We start from the raw sequence: 18795 nt of genomic DNA on the forward strand, positions 1-18795 counted from the left end.
CTAGCCTAGGGTCAGGATCATCAATATCACTGTTTCTACCTCCAAAACTTGTCCAACTGGAAGGCTTTCCAGGGCAACAACATTCACGGGACTGTTATCTCCTATGACTAACAATGATTTCTAAAGGACTTTCTCCTGAAGGAACTGCCTGAGGCTGTTTTACAGTTAAAATTTGTTTTAATAAGAAAGAGTGCAGTCTAAAATAAAAACGTTGTGGTATAATAAATACATAAGCCAGTAACCTAGTTGTTTATCGTCATTGTCAAGTGTTACATACCATACATAACTGTCTATGTGGTGCTTTTATATGACTGGCAGTGCAGCGTGTTTGTTACATCAAACCTAACATCATCACAGATATGTGAGTCATTCATTTTAGAAAAACATTACAGTGGATATGACATCACTAAGCAATAGGAATTTTCCTGCTCCATTATAATCTAATAGCACCACCATCGTATATTTAGTCCATAGTCAACGAAAACATCATTGTGGAGCACATGACTAATCTCAATGTTGACTCTTACTATTAGTTTTTCTTTCCCAATGAGGACATCATAAACTGAAGAGTCTTACCTTACAGGCTGTGGTTTGCCAATTAAGTGAATGACAATTTCTACCTTGTCTTCGTTTGTTTATCATCATAGGCTCCCCCACAAGCATGTACTGCCCACCACAATCTCCACCCTGTACCCATCTTAATAACATTGTTCCAGTGGGAGTTTTGGCTGGGAAGGGATCAGACACCAACATGTGCTATGAAGAACACTGAAAAATATTGTCCCCTCCCTTAATGAAGTCAACATTTACCTGGGGAAATGGGCCAAGAGGAAGACAACTTCAGTAGCATACACTTCATCACAGCACACACAGCCCCAATCCACTGAGCCTAAGTAGGTGCAGCCTGGCCAGCATGTGCTTTTCTCCCAAAACTGTTCAAGTCACAAGACATCTGGGAGATGTCTTAGAAGACATTCTTGTATTTTTTTTTGCTTAAAAATTGTTTTAGTTGCTTTCCTGACAAAGTGAGAAAAATCTGCATCTGTTGATCACCCAGAATTGCACTAGGTACTGTGAGTATAAAGATGTGTGTGTGTATGTGTGTGTGTGTATGTGTGTTTAAGCAGGTTGCTGAGGCCTTGAAGATTTTCCAATTTGGCAGAAGCCTTGAAATAATTCTAAAAATAATACACCAGAGGGCAACTATTATATGTTTCCACTTATATAAAATATCTACAACAGTCGAATTCATAGGGCCGGCGCCGCAGCTCAATAGGCTAATCCTCTGCCTGCAGCACCGGCACACCGGGTTCTAGTCCCGGTCGGGGCGCCGGATTCTGTCCCGGTTGCTCCTCTTCCAGTCAAGCTCTCTGCTGTGGCCCGGGAGTGCAGTGGAGGATAGCCCAGGTCCTTGGGCCCTGCACCTGCATGGGAGACCAGGAGGAAGCACTTGGCTCCTAGCTTCGGATCAGCGCAGTGTGCCGGCCGTGGTGCGCCGGCCGCAGCGGTGATTGGAGGGTGAACCAACGGAAAAGGAAGACCTTTCTCTCTGTCTCTCTCTCTCTCACTATCCACTCTGCCTGTCAAAAAAAAAAAAAAAGAATTCATAGGGACAGGGAGTAGAACAGTGGTATAGTGGTTATCAGGAGTTGGAGGGAAGGGCACTGGGGAATCTTTCTCTAATGGACACAGAATTCTTGCCTGGAATGATAAAAAAAAAGTCTGGAATTGGATAGCAGTGATGGTTGCACAACAGTGTGAATGTACTTAATGCCTTTGAATCGTATACCTAAAATGGTTAAAAGTGATAAATTTCACTATGTGTTTCTACCACACTTTTTAAATCTAATAACACAACACTTCAAACATTCTCATATGCTAAATCATGCAGCCCACGCTGAAAGCAATTTCCAGTCCTGATGAACCAGAATAGGGAAAGCTCCGGGAGGGCTGGAGTGACTGGGGAAAGTGTCATAGGCAAGGCTGGGTGTGAGCCGGGCCTAGATGAAGGGGTACAGTTTGGAGAAGCAGATCAAGAGGAACTGGAGCCTAGCCAAGACAAGTGATGAGTATGGCTGAAACAAGGAGCCAAATGGGCTGCCTGAAAGATCTACTTGAAATGCCTGAAAGTTGTGTAGATGCTTAAGAGAGGGTGGGAACCAGGGCTGTTAGGTTGCAAGGGTCTGACGACAGAGGAGCTTGGACAGCAGGTGGTCGTTTGAACTAGAAGCTTTGACAGTAAGGATTCATTGTAGTGCTTTCAAATTTATTTTTCTTGGCTACTGAGCTCTGAATAATATCTGTAGTATACTTAATTGTAATGAATCAATAGTTAGCCCGGTTCTGTTAATATACTATAATTATGTAAGATGTCACCAATTTGGGTGATGGGTACAAGGGATCTCTGTGTATTATTTTTGTGATTTTGTTGTGATTCCATGATTATCTTTGTAATAAAAGGATAGAAGTTAATTGTTGAAAGAACAAACTGTTATCTGTGTGCGTGAGAGTGTGGAAGGAGAAGAAATTGAGGCAGGATAAGAAGTCATTCCCAGCAGATATTTCATCAGTTAAACGCTTAAATGTAATTCCTTCAGAGAAGAGATTGCTCTTGGGTAAACAAAACTCTCACTTCCACTATTCGGCCATGGGGAAGATTTTCAATTTACTCATCATATGAGCCAAATATTGTGTTGCTGGATGAGGATGTTTGGTCTTGGGAACTTGAAGTCGAGGGTGACTTTACTGTCAGTGATCCAGAGGTGAGTCAGGCCCTGACCTGTTTATAAAGAGACTATGAGCAATCCCATCTGCTCAGCTGTTGGACCAGCTGAACCAGAGCCTATGCTCTATGAAAACACAAAGGAACACCTCTAAAGGTCTGTAGCCTGCAGCAAAGTACTAGGCTTGGTGCAATCTTGTGCAGCAAGTGGGTGAGCATCTGGCTGTACAGTACATTCAGCCTGAGTGATGGAGCCTCAGAAAGCCATCAACCCAACATCTTCTGCTTGCCCAACTAAGACCATCCAGCACCAAAATTCATAAAAGCAATAGCTGAATGCAAGCAAACAGATTTTCTCATGCTTTCCTACCTTGCATTTTTCAAGGCTAAACAGTGAGTGAAGGGATAGGAGCATCCAATCCTTGCCAAGTCACCTCTCTTAACAGGTAGCTAGTCCATCCTCCCTTCGACTATCCCTTCCCAAGATGACTGGGGGCTCCCGATGAACTTCCGCCAGCTGCCTTCAGCTGGCTGCCAGGACATAAGCCAGAAGAGGGGGTGGGAAGGTGACAGGATGGAACTGGAAGACCTTTTCCCTGTTTTTGGCTTCCACTGACCCTTCCTAAAGTTGCTACCGTCCATCAATTCAGTTTCTTGCTTCAGCTTTTCTTTTCCAGGGGACAGGGTTCCTGTTGCCACTTGAGTTTGTTTTCTGCCTTACACAACAGCTGGCTTCCTTAATGCTTCCAAGATAGCTCAATTATCTTGATTGTTCCAGTTTGGGCTGCAGAATTAAAGCAGCCGGTCCTGAATACACAAGAGGATTTATCACTTAATAGCTGAACTGCTTGGGTCATTAAGGAGTAGGAGAGAAACAGCAAAGGGACTGTTAACCATGCAAAAAATGTAACAAGAAGATGACTGTTTGCTTCCTATTGTATCCTTGAAGGTTCTGCTTTGTGAAAGAATGACTTGTGTTTTGCCTTTCTGGCTTTCCTGGCTCAGAAACACTGTGTGAGGAGAGGTAAGGGGCATGGCAGGGTGAAGGCAAAGCAGAAAGGACTGATTGAGACTTCCAAGAGCAAGCTGTGTATTTTTGTTTTTTAACTCTCCCTTCAGACTAGTGTCCTGCAAGGTTTACTTCCAGGATATTTGCATGATTTTCTTACAAAAGCATTTGCATTCACCTGGGTGGGTAGCTAGGTTCTAATCATTCCCACTGCTCTTGTATGTTTCCAGTGACAGGTCAGAGTGAGTTAGTCAAAGGGATTCAAAATGTTAATGCCTTCCTTCATAACTCAGTTCTTATTCAGCCAATGACTAATGACGGCCTTGGCCTTGACCTATAGAAGCGATGCTGCAGAGCAAAATATTTACTTCAAAGTCACGCTATACACAAGGCAAAAACCAAGTCAGCTTGTACTCTCAAACTGTGGGGTGAGATAGGGGTGGGATAAAGGATACATGAAGAAGAGGACACCATTGAGCACCTCCTAGCAGCTAGTTGTAGGATGTGGCTGCTACTCAGTCTACACTTGTTTTTTTCTTTTAAGATTTATTTACTTATTTAAAAGTCAGAGTTACAGAGAGAGGAGAAGCAGAGAGAGAGAGAGGGAGAGAGAGAGAGAAAGAGAGAGGGCATTCATCTAGTGGTTTACTCCCCAATTTGCCGCAACGGCCAGAGCTGTGCCAATCCAAAGCCAGGAGCAAGGAGTCTCTTCTGGGTCTCTCATGCGGGCACAGGGGCCCAAGGACTTGGTCATCTTCCACTGCTTTACCAGGCCATAGCACAGATCTGGATCAGAAGTGGAGCAGGTGGGACTTGAACCGGTGCCCAAATGGGATGCCAGCTCCTCAGGCCAGGGCGTTAACCCACTCAGCCATAGCACTGGCCCCAAGTCTACACTTGCTGTCCTGCAAATACAATGGGCTACAAAGCCAGCGTACAGTGAACCAGTGGTGTATGCATCCTCTTGGGGCAGGAGACAATGGGCATCAGAGAAGTCCTGCCTGCACCTTTGTGGAGCTGCCTCTCCAAGACTGCCCAGAGCCCCTGCCCACCACTCTGGGACATGTAGCACAGCACTCGAGACCCCTCAGAACCTCCCATGGGTACCCACCCTGCAGCGCTGCCAGGGAACACATCAGGCCATCTCTTCAACATAACTGACCCCAAAGTCAGCCACACAAAAGGCCAATACGGAAGTGCACTTCTTCATCTCCAGCTCTGTCCAACTACCTTGGCCAGCCACACTTCCCAGAGAAGCCCCCCACCAACACAGCCAGTGGCAGCGACAAACACAGCCATGGCCACGCAGTCCCTGCACATGGAGGCTTCCAGCAGGAGCAGTCCCTGGTTTTCCAGGTGGTTTGAGAAAGCTGAATGCCCCTCCCCCCTCCCAGCATAGTGTGTGGGTCCTGTGCAGGCCCAGCCACAGGTGCCTGGGCTCCTCTTCTGGCAGCGGCCAGCAGGGGAGGCTTCACGGAGAAAGGCCCGGTGCCCAGAGCACCCCGGACCTTGGAGGGCTCTTCTCTCCTGCAGGGAGTCTGCTGTGGACCTGTGGTTGCTTTCTTCCTGTGTCTCTCGCTGACTGATCCAGGTCACCTGCTGAGTGCAGAGTGTCACGTGGCCATGTAGAAGTGCAGAAGGTCGGCCAACAGTTAAGAGGCATGAAAAGCCCATCTCTCAGGCGTGGTCCACCATCCAGCCACCGCGGCCTCTACCACAGTAGCGCATTCCTCTCTGCTTTATTGCTGCACATTTTCTTGATGTGGCTGAAATCCTACTACTTCAAATGGTAACTAATGCGTTATCTATCGCTGGCTCTTTCCCCTGTAATAACATTTTTTCTATGACTGTAAAAATCTGTGCTGCCCTAACTTAAATGAGGTGAAATATTCCATTTAGTTCTTCACTGCCATTTATACAACTTGTTGGAGATTAATTTCTAACCTTTAATTTTCTGTCCCAAATTTCATCAAGCCATCTGGTGTTGTGATATTATATGTCCTAGCAACTCCCTACTTCTTTGTTGGATGCAAACACTTACCTCCACCCATTTTTTCAACTTGGAAAAACCTGGATCTGAAACACTTTCTGTCAACACCATCTTTAAAGTTGGTGCACCTGCAGCTGCATGCCTTCCAGGCTGCCAGTACAGTAATGCCTACAGTAATCCATTCCATGCTTCTAGGATCGACTCTGTCCTCATGTTGTGGAGTGCCATCTTACCCAAGGTTGCCTAGGACTTTCCCAGCTTTAGTGCCATTAGCCCTGTCTCCCAAGAAGTGCCTCAGTCCTGAGCAGGTATGAATGGTGATGGCACTGTGCCAGTTTTAGCACTGAAAGTCCTACATCCCCAGAAGTCCTGCAGTCCTGGGAAAACAGACATGGTTGGTCATTGTGAGATTCCATGGCTGATAAGAGGCTCATGACATTTGTTTTCCCAGGTGCATTTGCATTTTAATAAATATATCTTCTAAATCAGCACATCTTCATATCCAAAGGAATACATAGCTATTAGTGAAATTTTCCAGTAGTGGGACAAAGTTGGCAGGAAAATAGCTTCTGCCAAGTGGGCCAATGCCTCCTCGTGGCCATGCCTCTCAATTATTGTTCAAGCCACTGCAGCCTCCACTAACTCAACTCTTCCTGGCAGACAACCCACAGTGCTCTATTATAATGGTCAGAGGTCCTTACACCCTTCGCATCAGTTATCAAAGTGGAGCTTACATCAGCTTCTAATGGAAGGCTTGTTAAATACACAAATTGCTGTGCCTCACACCCAGAGCTTCTGATTCAGGTGTCAAGGTTGATGCACAACAATTTGCATTTCTGATGAATGCCCAGGTGATGCTGCTGGTAATGCTCTGACTATACTGAGAGCCACTGTGCAGTGGTTAGGAGCACAAATGCTCCAGCCAGCTGGCCTGGGAAGCCCCACCCTAATACTAATTGCCTGGAATCTTCACCCTAATACTAATTGTCTTCACAGCCTGAAGTTAGTCACTTGACCATCTCCCCCAGTGATAAAAGTGGAGACAATAACAAGACCTCTCTCATAAGATTGTTATGAAGTAATGGAGAAGCGCAGGGTCCATAGTAAGCTGCATACTCATTACCACTACCCCTAAGCTCAGAACAGTTCTCCTACTTTCCTTCTTTAAACTTAGAGCAAGTTGTGGGTCCTTCAGGACAGGTGCACTATTATAAGCATTTTGGCGATAACTGACCATCGGGCAGGGTTTGCAAACACTGTTTCTCCATAGAGGCTGTCCGCCCCTCTGGAAAAATTTAGTGAGTCAACATTCAGTGTTTTCCCCATCCCTCCCTGCGGGTTCTTAGGAGAATGCACATCAGTGTATTCACAAAGCAGTCCAAAGTATTTGAACAACACCGGGCCCTATGCACTCCATAGACAAAGCCTTAGTGGTTGAGGGAAGAAAAACAGCTTAGTTGAAATAGACATGTGTGGACTTCCTTGTGTGGAGGGAGATGAATTTGTAGCAGGATGCAAACATTCAGGATTACACATACACACAGGCTCAGCCAGTTTTGTACTTTTCCTCTCTGCATCAGGAGAGGTCAGCCCATCGTCAGCCAAAGATAATCGAGGATGAGAGAAACATCTCTTCTTAGGAAGAAGAGATAAGCAAGTGAGTCCTGTGACTGCTCGGCCACTTCCCTGACCTTTGGGGAAGATAAAACTGTTTTTCTGTTGCTGCTGATTTGGACTCCAGTTTGAATAAGCCTTTGAGGTTCTTCCTGGTGGGCCTTGAAAGACTGACTGCTGGCAGTGTCAGTAAAAGTGAGCCAATATGTACATGGCTGGCGTAAAGGGGACAAGTGCCACTCGAAAGCAACAGCTACTTGCCAGCTTAGGCTTCAGTCTGTGTTGCTGGACCTCAGGACTGAAAAAAGTGAAAATAAAAAAGTCATCAAAGTCCTAGCTTTTACAGCAAATCTGATTTTTAAATGCTGTCAACAATTGAAATGTTTTTTCCCATTTTTACCAAATCTTTTTTTTTTAAATTAACGAATTTATTTAGCTTTTAAGGTGAACAAGTTTCATATATGTCATATATACAGATCTAGGAGCATAGTGATACTTCCCATCCTACCCTCCCTCCCTCCCATGTCCCCACCCTTCTTCTTCCTTCCTTTCTTATCCTTTCTTTTAATTTTTGGCCGGCGCCGTGGCTTAACAGGCTAATCCTCCGCCTTGTGGCGCCGGCACACTGGGTTCTAGTCCCGGTTGGGGCGCTGGATTCTGTCCCGGTTGCTCCTCTTCCAGGCCAGCTCTCTGCTATGGCCCGGGAAGGCAGTGGAGGATGGCCCAAGTACTTGGGCCCTGCACCCCATGCACCCCATGGGAGACCAGGAGAAGCACCTGGCTCCTGGCTTCGGATCAGCGAGATGCGCCGGCCGCAGCGGCCATTGGAGGGTGACCCAACGGCAAAAAGGAAGACCTTTCTCTCTATCTCTCTCCCTCACTATCCACTCTGCCTGACAAAAAAAATAAAAAATAAAAATAAAAAAATAAATAATAATTTTTACAATGGTCTACTTTCAGATACTCATAAGATTAGCCCTCCACTAAGTAAAGAATTCAACAAATAGTAAGTAGAAAATAACACTGTTCCTCAACAATAGAGACAAGGGCTATAAACAATCAACAAACCTCAGAATCCAACTGAAAACTTCAAAAAATACCACGTGAGCCAGACAAACTATGTCTACAACACATATTTGCTGCTAATGTCTAACTTCTGGGTTCTTATGAGGGAAAAGAAGACATTAGGACTTTTAGTGTGGCTGGTCAATCAATTCAGCAGGCAGGTAAGACAAGTTGGAAGGTGGGAAAATAAAGGGAGCAGGAGCTCCAATTATGGTGCTCAAGTGGGGGTGGGTACTGGGCAGTGAATGGGCCCTCTCAGTGAATGGGGCCCTATCGGAGGCATCATTTCCACTCAGGAGCCATGTTGGATCAGAATCCTTGCTGGTAGCCATTCTCACCATCAGTGAGTGGGTGAGAATAGCAGCAGTAACAGCAGCAACTGACATTTAGTGGACACCTACAAGGCGCCAGGCACTGTTCTGAATATTTGACATGTATTACTTCATTTAATCATCACCATATCCCTAGGAGGTTGTTGTGATTATTATTCCTCTTTATCTTTATCTCACCAGAGCCCCAGGTATGCCCCAGTTGACTTTAGGGAGCAAAAGGTTTGCTATGTCTGGACAATGCAGCCCATAGGCCAACTGCCGCTGCAGAATACCTAGTTGGTTGCTTCTAGGGGCTTCACTCAATACTTAAGAAACCTAGAATTCCTAGCAGGGTATCACAGGGGAGCCCCTAAACTTGTTCTTTGGGTCAATGAGCTGAGCACATTAATCTGCTGGAGTTGAGACAGAGGACAGTAGCTATGCTGTTTCTGTTTTATCACTGTAGGAACCAAAAAGCAGAGCCCTAAGAGAGTGAGCCAAAGGCCAGGCCAGCCTTGATGGCAGGGAGTGCATGAGCTATGTATGCCCTGGAAAGATACTTCCCAGTAGACATTGCAGGGAGGGATGTGGAGGAACCGGAGAAGAGCATGACCATACTTGGGACAGAGAGCAGAGAGCAGAGGAAAGGGAGGCTAAAAGCAAGCAAAGGCTGAGTTGGACTGCTGCAAAGCTTTCCTGAAGGGCAGACCTGTATGTAGGCCATTAGCCTGGCTGGGAAAAGCCACAGAAGGAAGCGGGCTTAGGAAATTCAATTAGTCTGAATGTTGGACCCGGTCCCCTAGCCTCTTGGAACATATTTTCCATGTCCTTGCGTAACCGCAGCCACAGAAGCAGAGGGGATGGTGAATGTGGCCTAAGGTCTTAGTTTATCATTATCTAAATACATATGCACTAAAAGCTTACCAAAGGGGGTTTTGGACGTTCTGAGTGATGTCCTTTCCGGTATTTTCTTAGGGAAATGAGCTTGTTGCTTCATCCACTGATGGTTATTTATTGATGGAAAGAGGTAATCAAGAGAACCAATTTCTCCATATTGCTTAGTAACTTTCACACATACTTGTAAGTCCTATTTAGATGCCATCTTAGAACTTGCAGTTCATAAATAACAGAATCTCTGAAAAGGTTTTATTATATATCTCAAAACTTCTTTTTCATAGAGATGACCTTATGTCCTCTTTGACAAATGTCAAAACCGACATTGGTAGGTTTTCCTCTCTCAGTTACTGAATGTGCATATCTTGTTCATTCAACAACACTGATTTATTGGGCACTCACTGTCTCCATCATTGTGCCTAGTAACACCAGCTATCATTTTTTGCACACTTACTATCTGCCAGAAATTGGGCTAAATCAATTATCTCATTTAACCCCGACAGCCACCTTACTTAGTGTTACTGCCTCCATTTTACAGATGAGATAACTGAGGCTTCAAATAATACAACCAGGTGCAGAATTCAAGTCTACATTTCTCTGTCTCCAAATCAGTGTCTGAAACTTTAATCACCATTGCCAGAAAATCAATGACAATGACTGGCTTTTATTGGCTACTTACCCTGTGCCAAATGTAGCACTAGGTGTTGTAGATGCATCATGTCCTTTACTCTTGGTGACAACTCTACAACTTCAGCACAATCCTTATTATTTGCCTTATTTTACACAGGAGGAAAATGAAGCTCCAAAAAGTAGCCTGTTCAGTGTCACATAATTGGCAGTTGGAGTTAACTGGGATTCAAAACAGGTACATCTGACACCAGAAGCCAACTCAAAGGGGCACATCCTCCAGGAAGCTTCCCATAAACCTTCTAAACTTTAAAAAATCTCCATGGACCATGTTCACATCACACCTTGCCTCCTCTACCAAAACATATTAACATTATTATCATCACTAGTATTGTCACTTTTGAGTGTCTTATGTAAATACTATCTATATTATATATATATAAAATCTCTACTCCCTAAAAATGTAAGTTTAAAAAGGCATAATTAGCCTTAATTGTAGGAAAGAAATTCATAGAAGTTAAGGAATTTGCCCAAGACAACAGAGCTAGTGGAGATAGAGCTGGGCTTCAAACCCAAGTCTGTCAATGTCCATTAAGATAAAGCCAAGAGGCCGACCTTATGGCATAGCAGGTAAAGCCACCGCCTGCAGTGCTGGCATCCCATATGGGTGCCAGTTCAAGTCCCAGCTGCTCCACTTCCGATACAGCTCTCTGCTGAGAAAGCAGTAGAAGATGGCCCAAGTGCTTGGGCCCCTGCACCCATATGGGAGACTGAGACTGAGAAGCAGCTCCTGGCTCCTAGCTTCGGATCTGTGCAGCTCCGGCCATTGCGGCCACTTGGGGAGTGAACCAGCGGATAGAGACCTCTCTCTCTCTCTCTCTCTCTCTCTCTCTCTCTCTGCCTCTCTTTCTCTCTCTGTGTAACTCTTTCAAATAAATAAATAAATCTTAAAAAAAAGACAAAGCCAATGCTTTTCTTCTCCCACTGTCATTTTGTATTGAGATTATATTTATGTATCTATCTCACCCAATAGTCCAGAGATCGGCATACTTTTTTGGTAAAAGGCCAAATAGTAAATATTTTCAGACTTTGTGAACTATATGGTCTCTGTGGTAACTATTCAACTCTTCTCTAGGTATGGTGAAAGAAACTTAGATAATATATAAACAAGTAACTATGGTAAAGTTCCAATAAATACCCATGGATATTAAAGTTTTAACTTACCATTTTCATGTATCATGATTATACACACACGGAAAAAAGAAATTAAAAGATGAGTTTTTTTTGGTGCACAGAAATTTTCAAATCCCTGCAAAATTTTGTCATGATACACATATTCCATGAACTTTTTGAAAATCCCGTGTGTGTGTGTGTGTGTGTGTGTGTGTCATGTGGACTCCAGAGACAATTTGCTTTGGTTCAGATCCCAGCTGTGTCATTCTTTTAACTGTGTGACAATAGGCAAGTCACTGTGAGGTTACTTTCCGTTTTCTCACCTAAAAATGGGTATTATAAAAATAGAAGCTTCACACACATTGGTGTGAAGACAGCAGGTTCATAAAGACAGAGAGCGTTGCCTGTTGTTGCTGCTGTTATTGAAATAAAATAAATCGGAACCGGTGCTGTGGCTCAGCGGGTTAATGCCCTGGCCTGAAGCGCTGGCATCCCATATGGGTGCCGGTTTGATACCCGGCTGCTCCACTTCCCATCCAGCTCTCTGCTATGGCCTGGGAAAACAGTAGAAGATGGCCCAAGTTCTTGGGCCCCTACAGCCATATGGGAGACCTGGATGAAGCTCCTGGCTTTGGATCGGTGCAGCTCCGGCCATTGTGGTCAATTGGGGAGTGAACCATCGGATGGAAGACCTCTCTCTCTCTCTCTCTCTGCCTCTTTTCTCTCTGTGTAACTCTAACTTTCGAATAAATAAACAAATCTTTAAAAAAAAAGAAATAAAATAAGTCAACCCCATCCTTGTCTTCAAGGAACTTGCAGTCTTACTGGCCAGTTAACTGACAGCACAGCAAGTGCAAAAGCTTTTACGGACCAGCAACTTGGCAACAACAGACTTGGATGCAAAATCTTCTCTTTGAAATCTTCTTCCTTCCTGTTTTAAATCTGAACTCGCTGGCAACTGTAAGTACTCTCTTGGTGCCTTCTAGCAGGGGTCTCAAACATAAGAGCAGCAGGACTTAGAGCAGACGCAGCTTATTTGCTGCACACAGTGCTGTTTGGCTTGTCTGTGGTTTGGGTTTTGAACGCAAAGTATTTAGGGACAGCATGCACACTCCACCTTGCTGGAGGCACCATGCTATTCTCTTCTGTTTTCAACTCTCACCTTCTCTGCTTAGTCCTTGAGGGCCTTAGAGGTTGAGGCCTCTACCCTAGTGCCCCTAGCAGAGTCTCATTGGGAACCGCTGCCCTGGAGGATTCTTGATTCTGTCATCTATAAGCTTCATCTTGAGCTGCTCACCCTTGGCATCAGTGCTCCTTTCCCATCATCCTCTCTTGCTATTCCTGAGCTCATGCTCCATTCTTTGCTCATGCCCAACTCCATTCAGTTCCTCTCAGCTACTGTTGCAGCAGCTGCTGTTTCTTCTTCTTGGAATAGCTTTTTTTTTTTAAGATTTATTCATTTATTTGAAAGGGAGGGAGGGAGAGAGAGAGGCGAGAGAGAGAGAGAGAGAGAGAGAGAGAGAGAGAGAGAGAGAGAAACAGAGACAGAGAGAGAAACAGAGACAGAGAGAGAATATCTTCCATCTGCTGGTTCCTCCCCAAATGGCTACAACAGCCAGGACAGGGCCAGGCCACACTCAGGAGCCTGAAACCCCACCCAGGTCTTCCACATGGGTGGCATGGGCCCAAGTACTTGGGCCACTTCCTCTTTTTTCCCAGGCTCACTAGCAGAGAGCTGAGCTAGATAGGAAGTGGAACAGCTGGGACCTAAGCCAGGGCTCTGATATCAGATGTCAACGTTGCAGGTGGCAGCTTAACCCACTGAGCTACATAGTGCCAGCCCCCGTTCAGAATATTCTTTTTTTTTTTTTGACATGCAGAGTTAGACAATGAGAGAGAGAGAGACAGAGAGAAAGGTCTTCCTTCCATTGGTTCACCCCCCCCCCACAAATGGCCACTACAGCCGGCGCGCTGCACTGATCCAAAGCCAGGAGCCAGGTGCTTCCTCCTGGTCTCCCATGCAGGTGCAGGGCCAGAATATTCTTAACCCCACTTTGCCTCATCTTTCAGGACTTAGCTTAAATGTCACCTCATCCAAAAATCTTTTCCTGACACCTTAAATAAATATGAAGAAGTCCTCTACTGAGGTCTCAGTGTTGTACACGTCAGTGGTAGCTGACTAATGCCATTTCCTTTCTGTGCAGAGGAAGATCACACTTCCCAGCCTCTCTTGCCATTAGATAGGCTTCTGGTCTCTTCCAAGACTGGCCATAGATACTCCCATGGGATACTCCATGGACTGTCTTTGCTTCTTGGCCCATTGTATACAAAAGATCCATTGGAGGACTCTGGGCAGATCTATGGGACAGTAAAGCCACATCAAAGAGAGGGCCTGGATTCTGAGTCACTGCTTAGAAGACAGTTATGCAGGAGACCTGCAGGGTTTGCATTGGCTTGTGACAGGAATGATAAATACCCTTCTTTTGAGAGCTGAACCACTGAGATATAAGGTTATGTTTATCACAGAAGCTAGAATTAATTACCTTCACTAATGTAGCTCCCTTATGTCATAGTAATTAGTAACACTGGTTTTAATAGCCTATTTACTTGGCTTTACTAGTCACAAGAGTGCAATCTCTATAAGAGCAGGGAGTTTTGTCCAACTTTTTCTCTACTATATCTCTAACACCTAGAGGACCTGGTGTTTATTAACTACTCAATAAATATTTGCCAAATAAATAAGTGAATGAGCATTTTATTTCTTTGAAAACCTTGAAAGAGTAAAAGGAACCATGTTGTGCCATCAAGGCCATGCCACTTGATGCTGCCTGAGAGAACAACTACTTGGAAACTCCCAAACCACCAGGTGATGCATTCCGGATCATAGCTCTGGAAATAACCTCTTAAGGTCAAACCCCTAGGTCTAACCTTTACCATACCTTACATCTGTGTTAACCGCAGCCACTGCCAATCTAGCCCTATTCCCACACCCTGGAAAACCTGTTGCCAAGGTCACTGAAAACCTCCTTGATTCCAAATCCAATCATGTACATTTTGTCCTTATCTGATTTGATTTTTCAGCAGTGTCCAAAACAGTTGCCCACTGTCTCCTCCAACATTCTCTTTTCTCAGTGTCTGTGACACTATACAGTCTTCTGGATTCTCCAGTGTCTTTGCTCCCCTTCAGTACAGTTTGATGACTTCTCTATCCAGTATCTAAATGTTTGAGTGCCCCAGTACTAGTTTCGGGGCCTTCTTCTCTTCTCCAGCTGCTTGCTCGCTCGCTCTCTCTCTCTCTCTCTCTCTCTTTCTCTCTCTCTCTGAGTGAGCTCCTCTACTCTCATGACACTAAATATCATCTATGTGTTCATTTATTGTACATTCATATCCTCAACCCCAAACTCTCCTTTAAATGCTAGACTCACATGACCAACTACTTAGATATCTACTTGGAGATCTCAGAGGTGTCTCCAACTTAACCTGTCCAAAACAGAAATCTTTATTCTACACCAAACCCAATACAACTGTTTCTTTCCCAGTCTTATCCAACTCAATGAAAAGAACCATCATGGGAGCCAGAAATTAGCAAATCATTTTTTTATTCAAACTTCCTCATGCCCAATATCTAACTGATAAGTTCTATAGTTTCTAGCTCCAAGAAAAAAAAATCAAGAGATATTTTATAAGAGTAAGAGAGCAGGTCCAAAGCAAGTTCCCCTGGCCTTCTCTAGGGAAAAGAGTTATATTTAGATTGTCCTGACTGTTGAAGCCCTATGTGGAGGACAAGGAGAGAGGAGAGTGGTTCTTAGGAGGAGTGTGGTGAACAAACAACACAGCGGGAGGGGATCTGTGCAAGCCCTAGCGGGAAGACGGCAGAGAGTAGCTTCCTGTCCACATCTCTTCCTCTTGCCGTCACACTGGAAGTACCTGTAGGTCACAGAATAGGCAGCCCAGCAGCAGCTAAGACCTTGCTAGGGTGTGGCTCAGGCTTCCTGCTCACGAACTCCACTGTGAAGAACTCTGGGGATGCTTGGCAACACTTGGCCGGACGCTGGCTGGAGAACTGCTCAGAGGAGCACCGAGCATCCTGAAAGCTTGGAGTCCCTGAAGCACAAGGCAAGGGAACACTCCTAGCTTCAATCAGGTCTGCTTCCTCTTTGCTCTCCTTCCTACAAGGCCTCTGGATTTACGTGTGTAAAACCACCAAAACCTTTTAAATCCCATGTCTTTGAAGCCCTCTCAAAACCTGAAGATTGGGATTTCTGCCTTCTCCTGGCTCCTTTCTTGCACCGAATGATTGTCATGTCCCTGGGCCTCTAGCAGTTTTCTAAGGAAAGCTGCCTCATGGACTGCTTTAGCTGAGTCTGCCTACCTCACAGGCAATCGCCTGGCATGCCCACACAGACTCAAATCCCCTTTCCTCCCCCACGAGGCAAATTAGTCCCGCTCCTTGGCGTGAGTCACCCCACAGTAAGAGTTACCACAAGCCAGATTTCTGCGTCAGCAGCCCCAACACGCTAGATTTTTTTAAGAAACAAAGAGTAAGGAAACAGGAGGGAGGGTAGAAGTGGGGGAATGGAACAAAGTGAGCAGACCACAAACCAAAGGGGTGGCTCTGGTCTTTACTTCCTCCTGGCATGGAGGGCCTTTGATATGTTAGGCAGCCTTCCACCTGCCACTTGGTTTCATTGCCCTAGCTCTGTGTATCCTACTTATTCCACTGTCAATCAAGGAGATTATTTTCTATTATGGTGTTAGGGCACAAAGAGGACCCTCACAAAGGAGATTTAGGGCAGGAGACCTATGAACAATCTCAAAGTTCTAAACAGGTATAGTATAATCCTATGAAGGTGGAGCTACTATCAGGACAATAAACATGGCATTGAAGTCCAAGGGCAACATAGAGAATCCATGACGGTACTAGCACTGACAAATTTTTCTTATTATTAAAGCCCTGCCTTAAGACACGCATATATACATATGTAACATGTTTAGTATAATCCTCATAACAACACAATGAGGAAGGGAGTGTTAATAATGCCATGTCACAGATGAGAAAACCAATGGCTTCCAGGTAAAGCAATTGTAGCAAAGTTTCTAGGTTACTAAGATACAGAGCCAGAATTTGAGCCTAAGAATCTTGGCCAAAACTCCATGCCTTTAACCACTATACTGCCACTCAGAGAAAGTATTAGCATTGAAATAAGAATGGCCACTATTATCCTAGATCTAAGATAGTCCCTTGATCAATCTTTCCTTCCGTGGCAGACATTCTGGCGTGTGGCTTTCCAAAGAAAAAGGGAAGGAAAGAAAGGAGGAAAATATGAGACGCTGTGCATGGCCACCTGTCCCTTGCCATACCTCTTAGGCTTCGCATTGCCTAGGATTGGCAGAGTTTGGTTGGACAAAAGGCTCGGAGGCTGGTCCTATAGATTTGCAAACTCCTTTGAAGGAAGGCTTGACGTCAGCCTATGTATTTCTTTGTGTCTGTATCATGTATCATGGATTTAGTTCTCCTAGACTCCTTGCCACCCCTCATTCTCTCTCACATAACAGGGTTTTATGGGACCACTTAGCCTTTTGCAAGACACTATACAAATTCTGATGTCAGGAGGAAGGCTTTTCATAAGAGATAATGAGGGAGGAAATGACTCATATATGAAGTTTTTCAGCTGGTCGGAACATTCTAACTGATGCATTTGACCACTGATAGAGTAAGGAATGAGTCTGCTATCATCTTCATCTTTTTTTTAAATGTTACTTGGAATAGGTATTATGCTTTCCACTAAAACAAAGTTCACCATCAGAAATCTTTCAGGAGTGACTCCTGGATATAAAATTGCAGCCATACATGCCCAGAATCACATTACAGTTTTAGGCTGTAATGAAGGACCTTTGCTGCACTAGCACAGTCCAAGAGCTATATTAACTATTCAGTGACAGAGCTGTTCCTGGAACATTGCCAATCTACTTGCAAAGAAAGAATAATCATTGAAACATAGCCTGTCTAGGATGGAAAATGGATAACTGTCCCATGTTCAAACAGCTGCAATATGATAAAGTGGGACAACCACAAGCCAGATGAACAGAACAATGCTGTCAATGCATCAAGTCATGACTTCTAAACATAGAATGCAGTTGTTGGGGGAAATTACAATAAAGAGAAAACAAGGGGTACCACAATTCAGAGGAGGGCTAGTGTTTCAAAGAAGGATCACTGAGAAAACCCGGGGACAAAGAGCTTCAAGCTAAAACTATAGGTTAAAGGGTAACCTCTATACATGGACAGTACATGATCCTAATGGTCATTTGCATAGATATGCATATATGATATATACAGACACAGATGGTAACTTATGACCAATCAGTGGTTAACGTAAAGAATATTAACAAGTAGCATGTAGAGTAATATAATTAAATTAAAATGCTTGAAGCTCCCAACTCTAGACCTTTCTAAGTTCAATCTAGGAAAGTAAAGAGAATGAAATGTGATAAACCAGCTTTGATTTTCATTTTCTCAAGAGAGACTTGTGGTCATCTCTAAAGAGAAGATAAGGATATAGGGAGAAAAGATGGCAACCAAGAATGGGAAGCAAGATTTTTCTACAATGAAGGCTTTGGCAGGGGAAGTTAATGTCATTTTTAAAAGTCTGCATCCATCTAAAATTTTTGGCAAAAAAATTTTACAAGGTTATTGAGCATTAAGCCAACCACATGACCAACTGCCCTATCTCTCTAGTCTTGTGTACCAAAGGTTCTTAACCTGCAGCTATAAAGGGCTATTGGGATTACATGAAAAACTCTCTGTGTTTATGTCTATGTGTTTATGTGCTTCATACACAAGGTTATTCTTTTTGATATTAGCTGGTGTTTTTGTCCTTAATCTCGACATAGTTCCCATCAGTGTAATTAAGATATACGTTTCTGGCCAGACTAGCACCCACAGGGGAGGGGAAACAAATATGAAAGATGTTGGGGCCGGCACCGTGGCTCACTTGGTTAATCCTCCACCTGTGGTGCCGGCATCCCATATGGGTGCCAGGTTCTAGTCCCGGTTGCTCCACTTCCAGTCCAGTTCTCTGCTGTGCTGTGGCCCGGGAGGGCAGTGGAGGATGGCCCAAGTACTTGGGCCCCTGCACCCACATGGGAGACCAGGGAGAAGCACCTGGCTCCTGGCTTCAGATTGGCACAGTGCTGGCCGTAGATGCCATTTGGGGAGTGAACCAATGGAAGGGTGACCTTTCTCTCTGTCTCTCTCTCTCTGTCTATAACTCTACCTGTCAAATAAAAAAATTTTAAAAAAGAAAGATGTTGACTTAACACTCTCTCTATATATGATTTATCAATTAAATGAATCATATATATGATTTATCAATTGAATAAAGTAAAT

The sequence above is a fragment of the Lepus europaeus genome, chromosome X, assembly GCF_033115175.1.
Source record: "Lepus europaeus isolate LE1 chromosome X, mLepTim1.pri, whole genome shotgun sequence".
NCBI lineage: Eukaryota > Metazoa > Chordata > Mammalia > Lagomorpha > Leporidae > Lepus > Lepus europaeus.